Here is a 14469-nt window from a genome sequence, read left to right as displayed (position 1 = left end):
TATTGTATTAAGAGTCTACTTTTAAATAAAGTGCATTTGAGTTTACAACTCGGGGTCTTCTGCCAGTTATTCATCACCGGCTCCCTTGACTCTCCAGCAGGGACATCGCCGAGACTGACAGTCCTCTACGGAGATCAGGCATCGCTATTAAACATCAAAGAACAGCATCAACAGGTAAGTACTTACTAAAACAATTCAATAATAATTTTCTTTGCTTCCTAATACTTTCTAATAATTAATAACCTACGCAGTCGCATGCTACTTGACTGTCATTTTCTATCTCTTCTAATTACACCATCAACTATCCATATTCTCGCATCCACTTAATTTATTTAAATCTTACTTTGAGTTAAAAGTCTTTTATGGGACTTATCCCTTTATTTTCGAGACGACTCGATTAACAGTGAACAGTGCGAAACTGCAGCGGCAGGACGAACCTAACCTCGGCCCAGTGAAAAGGCAATTATCTTGAGGAATTTATTCCTATGATAGAGGTTTCCTCTTGACTTGGTGCTGGTGAGGCAAATAAAAAATTAGCGGCCTCCTGTTATCGTTCATCGTTTCGAAGGTGATTTTACGCTAAACAAATAGATATTTTATTACAAATAGAAATGATTAAATGTGTGGATGTTCCTTAAATCAAACTGAAATAAAATCCAACACTTCTTCCTCTTAAATATACACATACGTTGATTTTATTTGACCATCGAGTGTTCAATCTGTCTTTGACTTTGACCACAAGAGCGAAAAGTCGCCTGCGACTCGTCAATCGATGTGCATTGGGTAGCCTATTCTACTCCTCTGCCGTTTTCGCGAAGGATTTTCTCCAAGAAAACTCCTTTACGGACGCTGTGCCGCTGTGACGTGACGTCTTGCACATCGACACTTGTCGTTAGAGCACGGGACGCGCTCTTTAAAGACCGACTGAAACATAAATTAATAACTCTGGTTAGGTTTAGTGTGATATATCGAATGAAATTATTAATTAATAAAACCTAAACCAGCAGATACGGTATTAATCCTTCTACTTTTCCTTATCCTTACCCTCGTTTTATCACCATTGCATGGAGAATAATTATTTAATAACCTCTTCATTAAATAAATGAATTAGACAGAGACTTGAGGATCTATCCTGTCACTTTCTTTAAAATCATTCGTGGAACTTTAGACTTACGCGATACGTTCTTTTTGACAGGTGACCCCTCACAGATTTTCACCGTAAGTGTTAGACATTGCGAATAAAATCTTAATAATTAATAAAGAATATTTCAAACAAGAATAATAAAATAAATTATTTCACTAATAGATAGTTAGCGCCCGACGTCAGAACATTATCACCCGGCGCGAGTTTCCCATTCGAAGACGCGACGCTTTTAATAGAAACCCCCTGTCACGGCGACGATTATTTCGAGACGGATTAATTAACACGCGTACGTCCTTCATCGGTCGCGACGAGATACCCTTGAATATTGCTCAGGCCTTCGACGAGCGCCCGGAAACCTCTTATAATCTAGCATTCGCACCCTTACCAACCGACGAGAGCACTGACGCCCCTGTAGATGCCATACAGGCTGGGGAAGAACTTAACGACGAATCATCAAGTACTACGTTTGGGATAAGTAACTGTCCGACGATAGAAGTGGACCTAAATAATCCGACAGTTACCGTTCCGCCTGGACTACTCGCTGCGTGGGAAGGAAACGCCGAAATCCGCAGGACCACCGATAGGGAAATACAAGTCCCATCTCCCACGCATTACGTTAGACGCATTTTCTGGATACTCGACCCCTAACAACTATTCCCCCGTACAACCGGGAGAGATACCATTCGACTTGTCTCCCTTGCCGATATCCCCCAGTCCTGAGGGATTCGAAGACGCAGTCGTTAACGACATTTTAGACTATCTAGATAGCGACGAGTTCCTTGACGAAATTGTTGACGTGTATCATACATAAAATAATAATAATTAATCGAAAAAACTCTGTATAATAAAGGGTTGAATAACAACAATAAAGAAGAATACATTATAAAAATTTACTTATATTTATTCATCGATCCGAAAACCTCTCAAAGAAGCATCCACAGATCCAAAATCTCTCGGCGTTCCGAGATATAGCCGGCCTAGCAGGTTGCCTCAAAAGATAAATTAAGAGATTAACCTCACTCGCCTGCAAGGGTAAGTCCAGCAGATCTGTTCCTAGAAAACAGAGAGTGAGAAGCGTTAGGACGTAACAAATAGATTAAAATCTTTGGTGGCAGCGGTGGGATCTGCCAAAAGGGATCCAAGCTTCTGAGAGGAAATTAAGTGTTCGACGAATACAATTTTTCATAACATTTCTAAATTCGTTATGCAGACTCAATCGAGTTCGACAAGCTCTGTAGCCACAGGGGCTACTAGGAAACAATATACTGCAGAAGAAACTGAAATTCTTATGCAAAAGATAAACGAGAAGGAAAAACAGTTGAAGGAACAAGCCGAGGCCTTGCAAGCCAAGAACGAACACCTGACAAAATTGCAGGAAGAAATGAGCCGAAAGGAAATGGCCGGAGCCCAAGAACAACCAGCTGTAGAACAACTAATGGCTTCTATGTAAACGATTACCAACTGTATTGAGAGGATTAATTCAAGGCTCATGAATTTAGAGACCTCGCAGAGAGAGGAAAGATATATTCCGTGCGAAGATCAACAGTTCTCACATCAACCTCCTCAACAATATGATGTGGTGGATCAGCCTTCCCCTATACGACTTAAGGATGCTATCGATACAATCCCGAAGTTCGACGGTCATAAAATGTCCGTATTTCATTTTAGTAAAATTTGCGAACGTGTCCTTGAGCTAATACCACAGTATCATGAATACTACCTGGTACAACTCATCATTAATAAATTACAAGGACACACCTATTCAGCCATAGAAGGAGCAGAATATCACACTGTGTTGGAATTAACCAAGCGATTGAAATTAATTTTTGGCTCAAACAAATCAGTGGATCAATATAGAGGAGAATTGGCAAACATATTTATGAAGCATAACGAGAATATATTCGACTACATAGGCAGAGTGCAAGATTTACGTACAGCAATCATCGATGGAGAATCTGATATCGCAGGAAATATAGACGACATGACCAAAGATGCGATCAAAGCAACTACATTGAACAGCTTTATCAATGGACTTCCTTCAGAGTTACTAGTCAGAGTAAAACTCGAACACCCGCATACCTTCAAGGAGAGCATAAGCACTGCTATTCAATTATCAAAAACAATTGAAACGGAAAATATACGAAAACGAAATATTTTCCGCCCGAACTTCCAACCTCGTGCCGACCTTCCGAATAATCATACTCAACCATCACGTCAAAACCCTGTGAATAGCAACGCTGGTAATCGCTATCGTCCCAGCAACGGCAATACAACTTCGCAACCGCCGTTCCCTTCGACACCAACTAAACCAATACCTCCTGGACAGCCTCAACTGAATTATCAGACGAAAATCTGTAGATATTGTAAAACCCCAGGACATCTCATACACGAATGTCGGAAGTTAGCTTATAGAAGAGCTCAAGAAGGGACCTGGAAATTCGGGAAACGCACAAGGCGTTCCGATAAGAAACGACGTCCGTCGGAACGACCTGCAGCCAGGACGTCCGACCTTCCACATCCAGAAGCAAGCCAACTTGACAATTCCTCAGGAGGCACCCGCACAAGCCTCCGGATCTGCCAACTAAATAATAACCGACAATCCATGGAGTTACCTACAGTAACTCTCTCTTCTCCTGATTTAACGACGAAATGCAAATTTATGATTGATTCTGGATCTGGGTTAAATCTTATTAAACAGAAATGCTTGAATTCACACGTCACTCTCGATAAGACTAATCCACTACATCTACAAGGAATAGCTTCCGAAACAATCGTCACATTGGGATCTGTTTCCTTATCTGTACTTGGAAAATTGTCTGAGTTCTATGTCATATCCGATTCAATAGGATTCTCACAAGATGGAATTTTAGGCAATAAGTTCCTGAGGGAACAGGCCGTCATAGTAAATTACAAGGACAATTTTATACAGTACGAGGATACGAAGATTCTTTTTACGAATTCGAATGCGATACGTCTTAAAGGAAGGACCGTAACTCCCTGTTCTTTTTATATCGCTAATCCAGAAAGGCAGATCGGATACGTACATCGCCACACTCCTGCCGAAGGCATATACTTCGGAGAAGCCATCGTTGTTAACAGTAACGGAAAAGCTTATGTGCCCGTATTTAATACTTCCGAGGAAGAATTAATCTTTAATATTCCGACTGTTGAATTACAAGAATACGATACTTGCGAGACAAGTAATGATCCCAGCGGAACCCGAGGGCTTCCCAGAGGATTAATTCGAACTATTAATTCAAATAATCTCGTGGGATTAGACGAACCCCGAGGGGAACTCGTTAAAACCATAGATAATCCTATTTACTTTAACCAGGCATTGTCGACACCAACAGATAGAACTGTCGATGTCATAAATCTTCTCCGTCTCGAGCATCTGAACTCCGAGGAGTCAGACAACATTCGGTGGCTAGTGTATAAACACTCCGATAGATTTCATCTTCCTGATGAACACCTTCAAGCAACTAACGCCGCTCAACATTTTATTCCTACAGTTAACAAAGTGCCTGTCCATACGAAACAATACAGATTTCCTCCTGTACATAAGGAAGAAATTAATAGACAAGTAAATGAATTACTGTCTTCAGATTTAATCGAATCTTCTACTTCCCCTTATAACTCTCCATTATGGATAATTCCCAAAAAGCCTGATTCCCGAGGGAATAAGAGATGGCGAATGGTTATCGACTACAGAAACCTTAACGAAAAAACAATAGGAGATGCTTATCCCTTACCGAGTATTACTGATATATTGGATCAACTCGGATCCGCTAAATACTTCTCCATACTGGACTTAGCCTCCGGTTTCCATCAGATACCAATGGCGTCAAAAGATGCTTATAAAACTGCTTTCTCTACGCCTTATGGACATTATCAATTCAAAAGAATGCCATTTGGATTAAAAAATGCTCCCGCAACATTTCAAAGACTAATGGATAACGTTCTTTCCGGACTACAAGGAAACGAATTATTTGTCTACATGGATGATATTGTCATATATGCTCGATCTTTGAAAGAACACGAAATCAAATTTGAAAAATTAATGCAAAGACTGAAAGCCGCAAATTTAAAACTGCAACCCGATAAATGCGAATTTTTGCGACGCGAAGTTATGTACATATAATCGGATCCGACGGAGTCAAACCCGACCCCGCTAAAGTAAAAGCTATAATGCATTTTCCTACTCCAAAGAATCCGAAAAATATTAAACAATTTCTGGGATTAGCCGGATATTACCGAAGGTTTATTCCAAATTTCTCAAAGGTCGCGAAACCATTGACTGATCTTTTAAAGAAAGATAAGAAATTCGATTGGCAAGACAAACAAACGGAAGCCTTTAATGTTCTGAGAAATTCACTGTGCTCAGAGCCCATTTTACAGTACCCCGATTTCACTAAACCTTTTATATTAACCATCGACGCGTCTAGATATGCAGTCGGAGGAGTGCTTAGTCAAGGAATAGTAAGAAAAGATTTGCCTGTAGCTTACACATCTCGCATTCTAAACTCAGCGGAACAAAATTATTCTACAATAGAAAAAGAATGCTTAGCTATCGTCTATTGCGTAAATCACTTCAGGCCATATTTATACGGAAGAACATTCATTATTGTAACTGACCATAAGCCATTAGTATGGTTGCACTCTATCAAAGACCCTTCATCAAGACTATGGAAATGGAGAACTAAAATATCAGAGTATCAATATGAAATACATTATAAAAAAGGAACCTTGAATCATAATGCTGACGCTATATCCAGAAATCCACCCGTCAACGTAACAGTTCCGTTGTTCGTCATCGACGAAGAAGACTACTCATCTGACGAGTCCATATTCTCATATCCTCAGGGTCCTCGGGAAAACCCTGAAAGCAAAAATAAAAGATCTAATCAGGAAAATATTAGAAATAATCAAGAACGTGCGGAAACCTCAATTGCCGCGGAACACCAGGAGTTAGAAAATTATTCCACCGAACGTGAAGACAATAATGATAATGGAGTTACTATTGAGGAAGTCTCGGACTCCGAAGAAGATTCTGATTATACAGAAATATTAGATTCTAATATCGTACCTTATCAACAACAACCCCTGAACCTCCACCATGGAGTCGCGCTCAAATACGTGAAGTCAGAGATAACCTGCTGAAACAAAAAGACAACCATGTAATATTCGTCTATCTAAATGGAACACCTTATGACAGCGGAGCAAAACTATATCAGGAAGCTGAATTACTTCCCAAATACGACGGATTAACCTACGAAAGAGCTAGAGTATGCACCGTAAAAACCAACACGCTGATCGCTCTTCCCATTAAACAAAACAATCGTACTCTCATTGAAGCGCAAACTCTAAAAAATTGTTTGCGTTCGCTCGTGGGTGTAATTAACGAACTCGACCTTTCTTCGATAAGTCTTAGCAAGACCGAACGCTTCGACGACTTACCATGGTCATACATATCCAACCAAATTAAAAGACACCTGCAAGAATTACCGGTTAACATATGCCTAAATTTGATTCAGACACCTGAAGTCGAAAAGCGTCAATCTCTAATCCTAGAAAATCACGCCTCAGCCCACGGTGGACATAAAGGCGTAACAAAGACCTATAATCGGATCAGAACACGCTATTGCTGGAAAACGATGAAGAAAGACATTCAGGATTTCATTAGAACTTGTCGAGAATGTCAATTAAAAAATTAACAAGAGTAAAGACCAAACAACCCATGGTCATTACCGATACGCCTGGAATGGCTTTTGACAAAGTCTCGTTGGATATTATGGGACCTCTTCCCATCACGGAGAACAATCATCAATACATATTAACCATGCAAGACTTATTAACGAAATACTCTGTTGCCTTACCTTTACAAGAAGCCACTTCTTTAACAATTGCTGATGCTTTCACCAAAGAATTCATTTGTATATATTGAGCACCTCGCGCCATATTAACAGACCAAGGAACTAACTTTTTGTCAGCTTTAATGCGACAATTAACGAAGAGATTTAACATACAACATTTTAAAACTACAGCTTATCAGCCTCAATCAAATGGATCGCTAGAACCTTCACATCACGTGTTAACAGAATACTTAAAGACACAAATAAATAGAGAAGCTAACTGGGACGAGTATATTAAACTCGCAATGTTCTCATATAATACCAGTGTGCACGAAGGCACTAAGTATTCACCTTACGAACTAGTTTTCGGGCGAATAGCTCGATTACCTTCCGCGCATCCCATTATTGAGGAAAATATCGAACCTACTTACCACGAATATATCACAAATCTCTTTAATAAAATAAGAGACTTGCAAACCCAAGCCCAGCAAAATCTCATACGCGCCAAGGAAAGGAGCAAGACGTACTATGATCGCCACCTAAATCCGCAACAACTCCAAATAGGAATGCACGTGTTTTTATTAAAAGAGCCACGAAAAGGAAAGCTCGCCGATCAATACACTGGACCACACGAAGTCGTGGAATTATTATCCCCTAGTAATATTAAACTTAAAATAGGAGATCAGAACCGGATTGTCCATATAAATAAAATAAAGTTATCCCATTGTCAGCCAGGATGAAATACTAACTTTGAATTTTCTGTTACAGATGCTTTGACACAAAGAGCCAACTCGACCTAGGCCTGCTTCATCACTAATACAGCAAATAAAGCAGTCATTTTTATTTGCACATTGCGTGCATGTAGTAGGAGCCATCTGCCTAGCAGACGATACTAATTTGTGCAACACCTGCTACACAAAAATCCGCACGCACATTGTCCATGAACAATACCGACTGATGAAAAGACATCTTTTCATCAACAGTCACGTCGCCAGAGACGAATCCTGTGCCAACTGCAGTGCGGGAGTGATAAAAACACAGCCCATAGACAATTGTATTTCGTGCGTTATAACCGCCACGGAGTTATTGCGCCTCCTCGAAAGTACTTCGACAGAAGTGTTACGTCCCGCAACAAAAATTTTAAATATTGCTTATAGAATAGTATAAAGAATTTTTCATCTTATATAATCTTTATGTGTAATTATATATAATCACTATATATTCATATCGTTATATATTATATGTAATCAATCAATATTCATATTATTTAGTTACCTTATATAACCAAAATAGTGGCAGGCCACCAGTGTTAATCGAATAACTGGTTTTATATACATATATTAATCAAACAGAATTAATATATTTCTCAAATTAGTTGTTATAACTATTGTAAAAAGGATTTCACTATATCCAATTTTAACAAGAAGTCATAAAATTCCTACATGACTACTTTAAAAATCATTCATAAAACTTTATAAACCAATAAACAAAAAATACCGAATTGTCACACATATATATGTCACAAATTTCAATCATCAATAATAAATTGATTAATATAGTATATAACCAGAAGTATATTACGATATATTGGCAGTACTAACCATGTACGAAGATATTTATATAAAGTATTATTATTAATCAACTGTTACGTCCCGCAACAAAATTTTTATTTCTTATTTAAACACGCAAAAATTGCCTCTATAATCTTTAAACCGTAATTCCACCGACGAACATATAAATCTTAATCCCACCCCGTAACATATTATTGTTAATATAATTAATATTGTTAATTAAAATTCCACCGCGCCATCTATTATCATCAATATTTCTTATTATAAAATCTCACCGCGCAATGTATTATGACCAATACTTATAGTACATCAATATCATTCCGCCGCGCGATATACTATTGTCAATGACTCCGAAAATAATCTTTCATTATTAAAAAGCTAGCTATACATAACATAACCTCACTTAAGAATGATAGAAATAATTTTGAGTATTTATCCACATATAATATTCTCCGCATAAAAGTTACCGACAGAAAAGTTACCAACGGAGGATAAAATAGTTTCCTACTTTACCGACAGTAGGTAAAGTCACCCGCACAAAAGTTACCAACAGATGGTAAAGTAGTTTCCTACCTTACCGACAGAGTATAACACAGTTACCGACGTTACTGACTGAATATAATATCATTTCCTACTTTACCGACTGAGGATAAAGCTACTTCCTACTTTACCGACTGAGGATAATAATGTTGCTAACCTTACCGACATACAAGAGTATATCTCCTTTATTAGTATATTATCCTGATACTAAAAAAGTTAAAAACTAAAATTCAAAGGACTTTTATTAAGTCATATATACATATATATATATTTATATTTGTACACGTCTCTGCATCGACTATACATATTTCTCATTATTTTAAGGCATAGACTATACCAAAAATCTTTGATTCCTTATTAACTCAAAAAATAATATAGATATAAATCTCGTAATAATTTTTACTTAAGGAGCATAAAAAGCTGAATTGATACATATATGCATAATTATGAAAACTTCAATATTACTAATTTTATAAGTAAAGTTTTAAATATGATTTTACGTATGCAATATTATAAGTCGCTATAAAGTGCTCAAGGTTAAATGCAATGCATTTCTCAGAAGCGCCGATCGATCGCAATTCTCAGAAATGCCGAGCTCGTCGCATTCCAAGCTAAAGGCTATGGAATATTCCGTTCGAATATTATTGCGCAACATGATGAAATAATTAATTATTATTAAGAGACAAACGAAATTATTGTTAAATGTTAATATTAAGCATATGCAATAATTTTTATTAATTTATTAATTCAAAAACCTAACGGTTATAATTATTAAAAGTTAAATCCAAAGAATATTCCGTTCGAATATTATTGCGCAACATGATGCAACATGATGAAATAATTAATTATTATCAAGAGACAAACGAAATTATTGTTAAATATTAATATTAAGCATATACAATAATTTTTATTAATTTATTAACTCAAAAACCTAACGATTATAAATATTAAAAGCAAAATCAAAGAATAAAAATTGTTGCATAACATGTTGAAATAGTTAATTAATAGTCTTTATTCCGCAGTAAATTAAAATTATATTATTTATATTCCACCGCGTGAAATAGCTGCAGTAATTTATTAAAAACTATTAATTTACATTATTTTATTCCACCGTGAATTAATTATATTTATATATAAAATAGCTGCAATACTTTATTGCGCCATGAAATGAAATTAATTTATATTACTCTTTTAATTATATCCCACCGCGACATAAAATAAATTATTGCACGCTAAAACAAGAATTTGTTAACAAAAATTATATTCATATAGATATATCTATATATATATATACATATATCTATATCCCACTGCGTAATCATAAATATATATATATTTTCAGATGTTAAAAGAATTGTAATTATAATAATTATGATATCAGAATTTATTAATAATATTTAAAAGCATTTTTATATAATAATACATAAAAGAAAAGAATGAACTTTTGAACGGAGCATGCTAGAAACTCCGTTTACATTTCTACAGTTAGAGCTTAAAATTCTACATTAGAAAATATATGTATGTGAACTGCAAAGAAATTCTGATAGTCAAATAATTATTATAAAAATTATATGTCAAAAGACAATGTAACCAGTATAGCCGATTCTATACTGACCGCTCCGTCGCCCCCACTCTAAATCAGAAGAGTCGCGCCATCTACAACTCAAGTTACGTCCACTCCCTGCGGCAACGCCCAGCGGCGCGCGCATCCCAGCCCGGAGAAGGGAACCAATGAGCGATTGCGCCGCCCACGCCTGAGGCGCACATCCTCCACTATCAGACCCCGGACGAAAAGTAGGGACCGACGCCTATATAAACCCATGCAGAGCGGTCCTCCTCGCATTTTTGCCCAACGTTTTCAACACTTAATAACTCTGGCATTTTTGCCCAACGATTTCAACAGTCAACACCTTCCGGCATTTGGTTCAACAGTCTTGGACTTTGACATCTGTACTTACCACTGTACTTACACTTATCCAATAAACTCAGTAATTATTATACGACGACTTCATGGACTGCAACCCTCTTCCTGAGCCATCACCGAGGTAGACGGCATCCAGTGGAAGGAAGTAGTTTCCACTCATCAACGTACAGCAGATCATTCGTGAGTACACAGCCGAATGTCACTCATCTAAATTCCTAATTCAATTCAACTCAATACTAACATTAATTTTAATTCGGAAATCTATACCTTCAACAATCTACATTTCCGAATCCCTACTCTCCATTGATTTAAATCTTAAAACTTTATTTCAAATAGAATTATCTTTTGATTTTATTGAATTATTGAGTGTTCAACCGGTCTTTGGTTTAAACCACAAGAGTGTAATGTCGCCTTAGAGTAGTCAATTGATGTACGGTGAGGATAACTCCTTGCGGCACAGTGAGAGGCAATTATCCTGAGGGAAGTTTCCTTTTTACTTGGAGCTGTTGACGATTTCTGAAAAAGAAACTAGTTCATCTTGTACATCGACACTATTCGAAAGAGCACGGGACGCACTCTTTAGAGACAGGTCGAATCATAGAATTTGAGCTCTGATTTAGTATTGCATAAAGAATGAATATTAACTTAATAAAACTAAATCAGCAGACTGATAGACACTGACCCATAAGCAAATCCTTCCCAGCCCTCAATTAATTTAATTTCGAATGACTTTTACTGGGACTTGTCTTCTTGATAAGACGACTCGATTGACAGTGAGTGAGTGCGAAACTGCTTCGGCAGGGCGAACCCGACGTGCGGCACAGTGAAAGGGCAATTATCCTGAGGGAAGTTTCCTTTTTACTTGGAGCTGTGACGAAACTAGTGTGTCTCGTACTTGATGTACGGTGAGGATAACTCCTTGCGGCACAGTGAAAGGGCAATTATCCTAAGGAAAATTTCCTTTTCACTTGGAGCTGTTGACGATTTCTGAAAAAGATACTAGAGCGTCCTGTCAATCGACGTTTGATTAGGCGAAGATACAATTTCGGCCCGGTTAATTGACAATTTTCATGAGATTGTCTTTTAATTTTGGAGCTGGTTGATGTAACCGTCAGATTGAATCCTGCCTTGATTTCAAGACACGAGATACATCCCAGAAATTAGTGATGATGCACTGGCTTAGCTTTTGATAATTTCAATTATTATTTTAGTATATTTCATTTATTATAACCTGACATTATAAGGTTAATACTAAGCCAGACGTTTGACAGGTGGATACATTATTAAAGTATCCAAGCTCCTTATTCCTCCTCAAGCCTCTTCGATTTTCAGTAAACCGGCTTTAGATATTCAAATCACAATTTAAAAACAAAACTAACCTAATAATTTAACAAAATTATATAAATTACCGTCGGTCGATAAATTACCATCAGTTGGTAAAACCGAAATCTACATTACCGACGGTTGGCAAAACTGATGTTACCATCGGCCGGTAAAATAGAAACCTACATTACCGATGGTCGGTAAACTAATGTTACTATTGGTCGGTAAAACAGAAATCTATATTACCATCGGTCGGTAAACCTGAAATCTACATTACCGACGGTCGGCAAAACTAATGTTACCATCGGTCGGTAAAACAGAAATCTATATTACCGTCGGTCGGTAAACCAAAAATCTACATTACCGACGGTCGGCAAACCTAATGTTACAATCGGTCGGTAACACAGAAACCTACATTACCGATGGTCGGCAAAACAGAAATCTACATTACCATCGGTCGGTAATTTTCGTGAGTCGATAATTACCCCGGGTCGGTAATCCATTATTACTACTATAATTTATTCTTTTCCGACTATATTCCAGCTGCGATCTAAACTTTTATGAAGCTTCAATGACTAGATCTGACTATTCCTCTCTTTGCTTTTCGGTTAATAATTATTTTTACTGAACGGATAGTCACGCGAGACCTTTTCTTTTTATTTAACAGGTGTTGGTCAACGTAAGTAACATCGAATCCCTATACAATATTATTACATCTTCACTTAAATAAATAAATTGTTACCAAACTATATAATTAATAGATGGTCCGCGTACGACGTGCCAACCAGGGTACTCGACGAACGCCTTCCATTCGCGAAACCTCTCGCCGTATACGCCGAAACAAACGTACACGACGCTTACCCCATATTATTGTTTCGCTGGATAAAGGAATCATAGAACCTACCCCATCTACGATAAATCAGTCTTCTCCTTCCATCCCAGAGGTCGCAGAAACAAATGTTTCAACGTCAAACGATCTGTCTCCCCCTCTAACTGAAGAAAATACAGAAACCCAAGAACCCCTCGACACTCAGGTAAATACTTTCGCTTCAACGACACCACCTGCGGGAAATAACTACACCTCCTTAGAAACAACAGAGGAACTACCTGAAGAACTGAGCGACATTATCTTGGAAGCCGAAGAGCGAAACGCTGAGATAGCGCCCAACGCAGTAATACCAGGCCAACATAATTATTCGCCGAAAGAAGACGATTTCTATCCTCCCCCAAGCTATTCACCAGTAACCTACGAGGATCTAGACCCTTTCGCATCCTTAGAGATTCCCCAAATAGAAACCGCGATACCTATTGCAAATATCGATAGCGAATACTCATATATTCTCCCAGAAATATACGGTTACTCTCCGGAGGAATAAATTCACATCTATTCAAGTTATAAAAGAAAAGAAACAAAAGGTGAAATAAATAAAGAAATCTTAAATCTATATAACCCATTTATTTATTCGCATTCTCTCCTGAATCCTCTCTCTACGAACACAACAGACCTTCAATATCTCGGCGTCCCAGGGTATAGCCGGCCTAGCAGGTTGCCCTAAAACAAATTAAGAGATTAATTGCGTCCAACTGGGAAAGTAAGACTTCCAGACCAGTCCTGAGGAACTGGGGACGTAACACAACTTTATCCAAGAGAGAAATATATTCGGAATTTTATTACCAAAAGAAATTTTCAACAAATCATTCTGAATAATGTAACTACGTCAAAAGCATTCGCAACAAGTCTCAGTACGAATTACTATATGAACAATAAATAAATGTACTGAATCAATTAAAATTAATATCCATGAATGATAATTATTACTAAAATAATACGTTAATTTCGCTTTAAAAATCAACAATTAATTAACGATATATATAGGTATATATTCGAAAGAAATAAAATTAATAAATTTTCCTTTACTAATAGCACAGCCCCACAAAAAGAATTTTATTTTCTGGCCTAGGGGTCAGACCAAATTTGCTGTGTGTTTTTGGGGTCGCTGAAGCCGAATCCGCGGTCCGTTTAGCCCCATCACATCAGGTTTTTCTTCCAACCTCAAAACAAAAAATTAATTAAAAGGGTAAAATATAAGATTTTCCTAAATCATTAATATTAAA

The sequence above is a fragment of the Camponotus vicinus genome, unplaced genomic scaffold (assembly GCF_025532165.1).
Source record: "Camponotus vicinus isolate PSW18456_S1 unplaced genomic scaffold, iyCamVici1.0 SCAF_5, whole genome shotgun sequence".
Taxonomy (NCBI): domain Eukaryota; kingdom Metazoa; phylum Arthropoda; class Insecta; order Hymenoptera; family Formicidae; genus Camponotus; species Camponotus vicinus.
This window is presented reverse-complemented; position numbering follows the sequence as displayed.